The sequence below is a fragment of the Arachis hypogaea genome, chromosome 6 (assembly GCF_003086295.3).
Source record: "Arachis hypogaea cultivar Tifrunner chromosome 6, arahy.Tifrunner.gnm2.J5K5, whole genome shotgun sequence".
NCBI lineage: Eukaryota > Viridiplantae > Streptophyta > Magnoliopsida > Fabales > Fabaceae > Arachis > Arachis hypogaea.
The window spans coordinates 50,394,940-50,406,056 of NC_092041.1; the positions used below are offsets into that span (position 1 = coordinate 50,394,940).

At 34.9% G+C, this 11,117-nt stretch overlaps 1 non-coding gene across 1 annotated transcript; it reads left to right on the forward strand.

The window, feature by feature from the left end:
• The first annotated feature begins 331 nt into the window (after positions 1 to 331).
• Positions 332 to 435, forward strand: LOC112700360 (small nucleolar RNA R71). Its single transcript, XR_003153267.1, has one exon. It is a non-coding gene; the product is annotated as a small nucleolar RNA R71 (small nucleolar RNA).
• Positions 436 to 11,117: the final 10,682 nt, after the last annotated feature.

Here is an 11,117-nt window from a genome sequence, read left to right on the forward strand (position 1 = left end):
TGCTTCTTTAGTATTGTTGGATGCATTTTGCCATCCATTCAGACTTTGAGAAATCATGTTGACTTGCTGAGTCAATACTTTGTTCTGAGCCAATATGGCATTCAGAGTATCAATTTCAAGAACTCCCTTCCTCTGAGGCATCCCATTATTCACGGAATTCCTCTCAGAAGTGTACATGAATTGGTTATTTGCAACCATGTCAATAAGTTCTTGAGCTTCTGCAGGCGTTTTCTTTAGGTGAATGGATCCACCTGCAAAATGGTCCAATGACATCTTGGAAAACTCAGATAGACCATAATAGAATATATCTATTATGGTCCATTCTGAAAACATGTCAGAAGGACACTTTTTGATCATCTGCTTGTATCTTTTCCAAGCTTCATAGAGGGATTCACCATCTTTTTGCTTAAAGTTCTGAACATCGACTCTAAGCTTGCTCAGCTTTTGAGGAGGAAAGAATTTATCCAAGAAGGCCGTGACCAGCTTATCCCAGGAGTCCAGGCTATCTTTAGGTTGTGAGTCCAACCATGTTCTAGCTCTGTCTCTTACAGCAAAAGGGAAAAGCATGAGCTTGTAGACTTCAGGATCTACTCCATTCGTCTTAACAGTCTCACAAATCTGCAAGAACTCAATCAAAAACTGGTAAGGATCTTCAGATGGAAGTCCATGAAACTTGCAGTTCTGTTGCATTAGAGCAACTAATTGAGGTTTCAGCTCAAAATTGTTTGCTCTAATGGCAAGAATTGAGATGCTTCTTCCATCAAACTTGGATGCGGGCTTAGTAAAATCACCAAGCATCCTCCTTGCATTATTGTTGTTGGGTTCGGCTACCATCTCCTTCTCTTGTTCGAAAATTTAATAAAGGTTGCCTCTGGATTGTTTTAATTTAGCTTCTTTTAGTTTCCTCTTCAGAGTCCTTTCAGGTTTAGGATCAGCTTCAACAAGAGTGTTTTTTTCCTTGTTCCTGCTCATATGAAAGAGAAGAGAACAAGCAAAGAAGAGGAATCCTCTATATCACAGTAAAGAGGATCCTTATTATTAGTAGAAGAAGAAAAGAATAAGGATTAAGAAGAAGGAATAATCCAAACACAAGGGTAAGGATAGAGGAAGTGATTGGAGATGAAGAGAGGTGAAGAGAAGTGTTAGTAAATAAGTAAATAAATAGAAGAAGATGAGAGAGAGAATTCGAAAATTAAAAAGGAGTTAATGATTTTCTTAAATTAAAGATGAGATAGAATTAAAATTAAAATTTTAAAACAATTAGTTAATTAATTAAAAAGAATTTTGAAAAAGAGGTGAGATATTTTCGAAAATTAGAGAGGGAGAAGTAGTTAGGTGGTTTTGAAAAAGATAAGAAACAAACAAAAAGTCAAGTAGTTAGTTGAAAAAGATATTAAAATCAAATTTGAAAAGATAAGAAGATAAGAAGATAAGATAAGATATTTTAAACTCAAATTTTTGAAAAAGATAAAAAAAGATATGATATAAAAGATAAGATAAAATAGATTTAATTTTTAAAATTAAAATTAATTACTTAACAAACAAGAAACTAAAAGATATGATTCTAGAATTTAAAGATTGAACTTTTCTTAACAAGAAAGTAACAACTTCAAATTTTTGAACCAATCACATTAATTGTTAGCATAATTTTTGAAAATAAAGATAAAATTAAGAAAAAGATTTTTGAAAAATATTTTAAAAAAATTAAATTTTCGAAAATTAAATAAAGAAATGAAAAAGATTTGATTTTTGAAAAGATTTTAATAAGATAAGATTTTTTTAAAAATTCAAAATTTGACTTGATTTGTAAGAAACAACTAATTTTAAAAGTTTTTGGCTAAGTCAACTCAAATTTTCGAAAATTAGGAGAGAAATAAGGAAAATATATATATATATTTTATTTTTGAATTTTTAATGATGAGAGAGAAAAACAACAAAAATGACTCACAACATGAAAATTATGAATCAAAACTCATGATGCATGCAAGAACACTATGAATGTCAAGATGAACACCAAGAACACTTTGAAGATCATGATGAACATCAAGAACATATTTTTTAAAAAATTTTTTATGCAAAGGAAACATGCAAGACATCAAACTTAGAAATCTTTAATGCATGGACACTATGAATGCAAAAATGCATATGAAAAATAATAAAAGACACAAAACAAGAAAACATCAAGATCAAACAAGAAGACTTACCAAGAACAACTTGAAGATCATGAAGAACACTATGAATGCATGAATTTTCGAAAAATGCAAGAAAAAATTTTAAAAGCATGCAATTGACACCAAACTTAAAGTTAATGTTCATGGCAAGCTAGTTTTCTATGCATGCTACAATTACAAAAGAGATGTAAATGATTGATGCTTCTATCTAGCTTATTTTATGAAATCTTTTTCTTATAATTCTTCCTTGAAACAAGCTTTTGATTTTTTTTTTTTTCCTTTTGGGTGCTTTGCCCCATGAGTTAATAACAAAGCTACGACTTCTAAATGCTTTGTTTTCAAGTATTACCACTTGATACATAAGCACCACAAGCATTTAATTAGAGGACTTCATTAAGCTCATTTTTCTTTTCTTTTCTTGACTCTCTAATCATTGATGCTCAGAGCCTTGAGCTTTGAGGGAGTGCTTTTGCACTTGAGCCTAGCCTTGACTTCTAAGTGTTTTGTTTTCAAGCATTTGGCTTGATACATAAACACCACAAGCACTTAGCAAATAAATTGCCATTGGTACTCAGAGCCTTTAGCTTTCTCATTCTTTCCCTTTTTCTTTTCTTGCCTTAATTGTATTTGCTTCTTCAAGGTTTTCATGATTTCAAAAGATTTCACAAAATGTACTAGATGAAAAACTTCAATTAAATAAAATCCAATGCAATTGAGCAACAATTAATCATACTAGCTTTCCAATACTTGTATGCACATGCTAAAATCTTCTTTAATGCCTTGTTTGTTTATGATCATGATGCTTTTTGCTTTTGAATTCACAAAACTCAAGTTGGTAGTCATAATGTCACAACAACATATTTCAAATCAAATTCAAGCTATGCTTAGTCATACCACACATGTATACAGAAAATATAAAGACAATCATGCAATTTAAAGTGTTGGAAATAAATGAGAGAAAAAGGAACTTTACAACCTTGTAGTCCATCTTCTATATTGTTGTCATTTTCCTCCCATTCTTCTCTTTCCCTTGCCAACTTAGAGTGCTTGCTCATCCTCAAGCAACAATTAGAACAATGGCTATGGGGCTAAGATGGATCATGAATGTCTTACACAATGAAATATTAGTAGCACATGTGTTTTAAGCAAGCAAAATGAAAGATAACTATCAAGGCACAAGAAACAGAGACATTTTGATTGCATAAATAAGAAGGTGTGCACAATACATTGCATAAAAGATAAGTGGCACACCAAACTTAGTGTGACACTTTCACTTGGAATTAATGCAAGTATCTTGTAAGAATTAGAATAAAATTTTGTTGCATAGCAACACCAAACTTAGAATGCAACCATATGTCAATTTATTTGAATTAAAACTAAACAAAAGAAACTGTTATATGTTAAATACAATCACCAAGCCAAGAATATGTCATGAATAAGGATCTCTTGATGCTATATTAACAAAAACAGTTGATAAAAGAAAACTTAAAAATAAAGAGGTGACTAAAACAAAGAGAATACAAACGAAATGTCAAAACAAAAGAAAAATAATAATGCAAAGGCAATATGATTATGCAGACAAGTAGTGTTGCTTGAATGAATTGCATAGTAAATAAGTGGCACACCAAACTTAGAATCTTTGTGTGTCACTTTCATTTTTAATTTGATGCAATCATCCAAAAAGATTGAAAATAATTTGTTGCATGGCAACACCAAACTTAGAATGTAATCATATGCCAATTTATTGAAATTTAAACAAAGCATAAAAGAAAATGTACCTACGGTTGGGTTACCTCCCAACAAGTGCTCTTTTAGTGTCATTAGCTTGACATGTTGCTCTTCACTTTCTTCCTCTTCTTCCAGTTTGTTAAGAGGAATGACTTCAAGAAGGGAGAAGTTTCGGCTTTTGTCCCCTTTCTTGGTTTCCTCTCAGCAAGCTTTCTTTTGAAATTGGCTTGGTTGAGCTTGCTTGCTTGATCAGGGGGAGGATTGTTTGCAGTTGACCTTCTCTTGAATGTTGTCCTTGGTATCTTGGTCACAATCCTCTTCTTGGTGTTTTTGTTAATTGCCTTCACTTCTTTGGATTCATGAATTGGTTGCTGTGTGATTGTTGGAGTCTTCTTTTCATTAAGAGCTTCTTGAATTGGTGGTTCCATAAGCTTTTCCTCTATGTACTTCTCTGCTTCACTTGAGTTTGGACGTTCTTGATTGTCCTCCTCACTAGCTTGTTCTTCCCCTTCCTCTTTTACACTCAACATTTGCTTTAGTAGCTCTTTCATGGAGGAGGTTTGTTGATCTTCCCAAGCTTTCTTCATCTCCTCTTCATACCTTTCAATCATGGATTTAAGTGTTGAGAGTTGTTGGGTCAGGAAAGTTTGTGAGAGTTGTGAGTCTTTATGTTCCCTTGTCATCTCAAGTGCAATTTCATTTTCAACCACCTTGTTCTTCATTGAAAGTTCACTTGATACAGTAGCCTCCTCATCTTGCTCTTCCTCCATTGAAATTTCAATTGATATAGGAACCTCTTCTTCCTCTTCTTCACTCACAGATTGTTCTGTCCAGCGTTGTTTTTGTTCTTCCATAATTTGTTCTTGTCTTTCCAATAATTCTCTGGACTTTTGAAGGGGATCCTCAGCCACTAGCTCAAAGGATAAAGGTTGAGAGAAATTTTGTGGTTGGTGAGATGAGTTGTATGGATCTTGGAGGGAATTTTGTGTTGAGGCATAATCAAATGATGAAGAATTTTGAAATGAGAAACTGGGAAGTAAGGGGTGGATAATTTTTCATGTGATTTGACTGCTCAGAATTTGCAGTTTCTTGGTGATACTCCCATCCCCCATGAGGATAATGATATGAATCATTTTGTGGTGGTGGTTGGTATCCCTCATAATTCTCTTGCTCATCTTGGGGTTCTGAAGCAAACCTCCATGAATTGGAGTGCTCAGAATGTGTATTCTCTTGGTTATATTCCCAGCCATCATTAGATATTGGTGATGGTGGATGATATCCCATAAAATTTTGTTTGACCATAAGATGAGTTGAACTCCATTTGTATTTTGTAAACATCAATGAAATTTGAAATTCATGTCATATAGAAAGAATTTCTTAGTGAGGCAATAACTCAAACACCTTGGTTTCAAACTAAAACAGAAAACAAAAATAAAGAAAATGCTTGATCTAGACTTCTCACCCACTTAATCATTGTTGATCTAATCAATCCCCGGCAACGGCGCCAAAAACTTGATGGTGTTTTGTGGAAAAATGAATTTCCAACACACAAATCCAACCGGCAAGTATACCGGGTCGCATCAAGTAGTAATAACTCACTTAGAGTGAGGTCAATCCCACAGGGATTGATGGATCAAGCAATTTTAGTGGGTGATTAGTTTAGTCAAGCTAACATTGAAATGAATTTGGATAAAGTGTAACCAACAGAAATTAAATAGCAAGGAAAATTAAAGTGCAGAAAGTAAAATTGCAGGAAACTTAAAGAACAAGAAAGTAAAATTGCAAGAATCTTAAATGACAAGAAATGTAAATTGCATGAAAAGTAAAGGGGGGTTGGGTGCTGGAAATTAAAGAGAGCAGTAAAGCAAAGCGTAGAACAATTGCAGGGAGATTAAATTGCTTAAAATTAAATTGGAAGCAATAGGAACAGAAAGGTAAAAATGCAGATGAAATAACAGCAGAAGAGTAAATCAGCAAGAAAGATCAATTCAAATATGAAATCTAAAATGACAAGTGAGGATCTCAGGAAATCAATGAGACTAGAAAACAAGTCTAGATCTCAATTCCTTCCTTGATCCAACCAAGAACAATTGCAGAAGGAAAGTAGATGAAAGCAGTAAAGAGAATTTTGATTCAATTCAAAATTCCTTGAATTATGCAGAAGAACAAAGCAGAGATGTTGCGGATGGAGAATGAAAACCAGAATTCCTTTCAATCTCAATCCAAAATTCAAACAGAAAGGGAAATTAAGAGAGAGAACTCTCAATTCCTAAATTTAAGACAGAAGAAAAATAAAGGAAAGAGCTCCCCTACAAAGATGGAATTGATGCCTTTATATAGGCTTTACAAAGTAAAAATTAAAACAAATTACAATTAAAATGAAAATCCTAATCTAATTGATCCATGTGCCTTTGAGTGATGATGTGGGCTTTTCTTGCTTTGGATTTGAGGAGAAATGGGTTGGGTTGGCCTTGATTCAATTTGGAGAGGAATTGAATTAAAATGGAATTTTGGTTGAATTTTGGACCATGATAAGTCACTCCCAGGAGGCTGCCCTGCCCTTGTGGAGGGCAGGGCAGAAAATTGAAGCTTGGTGCGTGGATTTGGTGCGGCGTGGTGTGTGAGAGGCTGCCCTGCCCGTGCCAAGGGTAGGGCAGGAAAGGTTTGGTGCGCCAGAATTGTGTTGGTGCGCACGTTGATGCTTGCCGTGCTAAGTTGTGTGCGCGTTGGTGCTTCTTGGTGCTGCCAGGAATTGAGCTTGGTGCTTAGGATGCTGCCCTGCCCTTGTGGAGGGCAGGGCAATGTTGCCTTGGTGCACCACTTCCTTGACCGTGTGTCTCCCTCTTCGAGCCTTGGTGGAAGCATTTTGGTTTATTTTCGCTTGTTTTTGCCCTTAAAGATGCCTCTCGTTCCTGCCTCAATTTTGCTCCAAATATGGATTTTTATATATCGTTGGAAAGCTCTGAATGTCAGCTTTCCAACGCAACTGGAAGCACATCAATCGGTCATCTGTAGTACAAGTTATAGCCCTTTGAAGTAGGCATGGTCATGCTGTTTGCGGCCAGATTTTAACTTAGCGAAAATTCTTGCTTCCAACCATACTTTGCATCACAATTCTGCCCTGCCCTTGGCAAGGGCAGGATCGTGTGCGTGCTGGCTGCTTCCTTCCTTGATTTGGTCATGGGCCACGCTTTTAAAAGCGTGGCCTAAGGCTCCAAAGTGTACCCCAACTTCAAAGTGTACCCCAAAGCTCTTTTTTTCTCCTTTTTTTGTGCTTCTTTGCTTCTTTTTCTTCTTATTTCCTACAAGATTTATAAAATTAAAATATCAAGAAAATATATCATTTAAGTACAAAAAGCATTCAATATTTAAGCACAAATCATCAATTTCTTGTATGAAAAAGCATAGAAAATGGGTATATGATGACTTGTCATCACAACACCAAACTTAAACCTTGCTTGTCCCCAAGCAAGAAAAGAATCATGCAATAGAAATTGACAATCCAAGGTAAGAAGAGTAGCAAGTTAATGTTCATGGCAAGCTAGTTTTCTATGCATGCTACAATTACAAAAGAGATGTAAATGATTGATGCTTCTATCTAGCTTATTTTATGAAATCTTTTTCTTATAATTCTTCCTTGAAACAAGCTTTTGATTTTTTTTTTTTCCTTTTGGGTGCTTTGCCCCATGAGTTAATAACAAAGCTACGACTTCTAAATGCTTTGTTTTCAAGTATTACCACTTGATACATAAGCACCACAAGCATTTAATTAGAGGACTTCATTAAGCTCATTTTTCTTTTCTTTTCTTGACTCTCTAATCATTGATGCTCAGAGCCTTGAGCTTTGAGGGAGTGCTTTTGCACTTGAGCCTAGCCTTGACTTCTAAGTGTTTTGTTTTCAAGCATTTGGCTTGATACATAAACACCACAAGCACTTAGCAAATAAATTGCCATTGGTACTCAGAGCCTTTAGCTTTCTCATTCTTTCCCTTTTTCTTTTCTTGCCTTAATTGTATTTGCTTCTTCAAGGTTTTCATGATTTCAAAAGATTTCACAAAATGTACTAGATGAAAAACTTCAATTAAATAAAATCCAATGCAATTGAGCAACAATTAATCATACTAGCTTTCCAATACTTGTATGCACATGCTAAAATCTTCTTTAATGCCTTGTTTGTTTATGATCATGATGCTTTTTGCTTTTGAATTCACAAAACTCAAGTTGGTAGTCATAATGTCACAACAACATATTTCAAATCAAATTCAAGCTATGCTTAGTCATACCACACATGTATACAGAAAATATAAAGACAATCATGCAATTTAAAGTGTTGGAAATAAATGAGAGAAAAAGGAACTTTACAACCTTGTAGTCCATCTTCTATATTGTTGTCATTTTCCTCCCATTCTTCTCTTTCCCTTGCCAACTTAGAGTGCTTGCTCATCCTCAAGCAACAATTAGAACAATGGCTATGGGGCTAAGATGGATCATGAATGTCTTACACAATGAAATATTAGTAGCACATGTGTTTTAAGCAAGCAAAATGAAAGATAACTATCAAGGCACAAGAAACAGAGACATTTTGATTGCATAAATAAGAAGGTGTGCACAATACATTGCATAAAAGATAAGTGGCACACCAAACTTAGTGTGACACTTTCACTTGGAATTAATGCAAGTATCTTGTAAGAATTAGAATAAAATTTTGTTGCATAGCAACACCAAACTTAGAATGCAACCATATGTCAATTTATTTGAATTAAAACTAAACAAAAGAAACTGTTATATGTTAAATACAATCACCAAGCCAAGAATATGTCATGAATAAGGATCTCTTGATGCTATATTAACAAAAACAGTTGATAAAAGAAAACTTAAAAATAAAGAGGTGACTAAAACAAAGAGAATACAAATGAAATGTCAAAACAAAAGAAAAATAATAATGCAAAGGCAATATGATTATGCAGACAAGTAGTGTTGCTTGAATGAATTGCATAGTAAATAAGTGGCACACCAAACTTAGAATCTTTGTGTGTCACTTTCATTTTTAATTTGATGCAATCATCCAAAAAGATTGAAAATAATTTGTTGCATGGCAACACCAAACTTAGAATGTAATCATATGCCAATTTATTGAAATTTAAACAAAGCATAAAAGAAAATGTACCTACGGTTGGGTTACCTCCCAACAAGTGCTCTTTTAGTGTCATTAGCTTGACATGTTGCTCTTCACTTTCTTCCTCTTCTTCCAGTTTGTTAAGAGGAATGACTTCAAGAAGGGAGAAGTTTCGGCTTTTGTCCCCTTTCTTGGTTTCCTCTCAGCAAGCTTTCTTTTGAAATTGGCTTGGTTGAGCTTGCTTGCTTGATCAGGGGGAGGATTGTTTGCAGTTGACCTTCTCTTGAATGTTGTCCTTGGTATCTTGGTCACAATCCTCTTCTTGGTGTTTTTGTTAATTGCCTTCACTTCTTTGGATTCATGAATTGGTTGCTGTGTGATTGTTGGAGTCTTCTTTTCATTAAGAGCTTCTTGAATTGGTGGTTCCATAAGCTTTTCCTCTATGTACTTCTCTGCTTCACTTGAGTTTGGACGTTCTTGATTGTCCTCCTCACTAGCTTGTTCTTCCCCTTCCTCTTTTACACTCAACATTTGCTTTAGTAGCTCTTTCATGGAGGAGGTTTGTTGATCTTCCCAAGCTTTCTTCATCTCCTCTTCATACCTTTCAATCATGGATTCAAGTGTTGAGAGTTGTTGGGTCAGGAAAGTTTGTGAGAGTTGTGAGTCTTTATGTTCCCTTGTCATCTCAAGTGCAATTTCATTTTCAACCACCTTGTTCTTCATTGAAAGTTCACTTGATACAGTAGCCTCCTCATCTTGCTCTTCCTCCATTGAAATTTCAATTGATATAGGAACCTCTTCTTCCTCTTCTTCACTCACAGATTGTTCTGTCCAGCGTTGTTTTTGTTCTTCCATAATTTGTTCTTGTCTTTCCAATAATTCTCTGGACTTTTGAAGGGGATCCTCAGCCACTAGCTCAAAGGATAAAGGTTGAGAGAAATTTTGTGGTTGGTGAGATGAGTTGTATGGATCTTGGAGGGAATTTTGTGTTGAGGCATAATCAAATGATGAAGAATTTTGAAATGAGAAACTGGGAAGTAAGGGGTGGATAATTTTTCATGTGATTTGACTGCTCAGAATTTGCAGTTTCTTGGTGATACTCCCATCCCCCATGAGGATAATGATATGAATCATTTTGTGGTGGTGGTTGGTATCCCTCATAATTCTCTTGCTCATCTTGGGGTTCTGAAGCAAACCTCCATGAATTGGAGTGCTCAGAATGTGTATTCTCTTGGTTATATTCCCAGCCATCATTAGATATTGGTGATGGTGGATGATATCCCATAAAATTTTGTTTGACCATAAGATGAGTTGAACTCCATTTGTATTTTGTAAACATCAATGAAATTTGAAATTCATGTCATATAGAAAGAATTTCTTAGTGAGGCAATAACTCAAACACCTTGGTTTCAAACTAAAACAGAAAACAAAAATAAAGAAAATGCTTGATCTAGACTTCTCACCCACTTAATCATTGTTGATCTAATCAATCCCCGGCAACGGCGCCAAAAACTTGATGGTGTTTTGTGGAAAAATGAATTTCCAACACACAAATCCAACCGGCAAGTATACCGGGTCGCATCAAGTAGTAATAACTCACTTAGAGTGAGGTCGATCCCACAGGGATTGATGGATCAAGCAATTTTAGTGGGTGATTAGTTTAGTCAAGCTAACATTGAAATGAATTTGGATAAAGTGTAACCAACAGAAATTAAATAGCAAGGAAAATTAAAGTGCAGAAAGTAAAATTGCAGGAAACTTAAAGAACAAGAAAGTAAAATTGCAAGAATCTTAAATGACAAGAAATGTAAATTGCATGAAAAGTAAAGGGGGGTTGGGTGCTGGAAATTAAAGAGAGCAGTAAAGCAAAGCGTAGAACAATTGCAGGGAGATTAAATTGCTTAAAATTAAATTGGAAGCAATAGGAACAGAAAGGTAAAAATGCAGATGAAATAACAGCAGAAGAGTAAATCAGCAAGAAAGATCAATTCAAATATGAAATCTAAAATGACAAGTGAGGATCTCAGGAAATCAATGAGACTAGAAAACAAGTCTAGATCTCAATTCCTTCCTTGATCCAACCAAGAACAATTGCAGAAGGA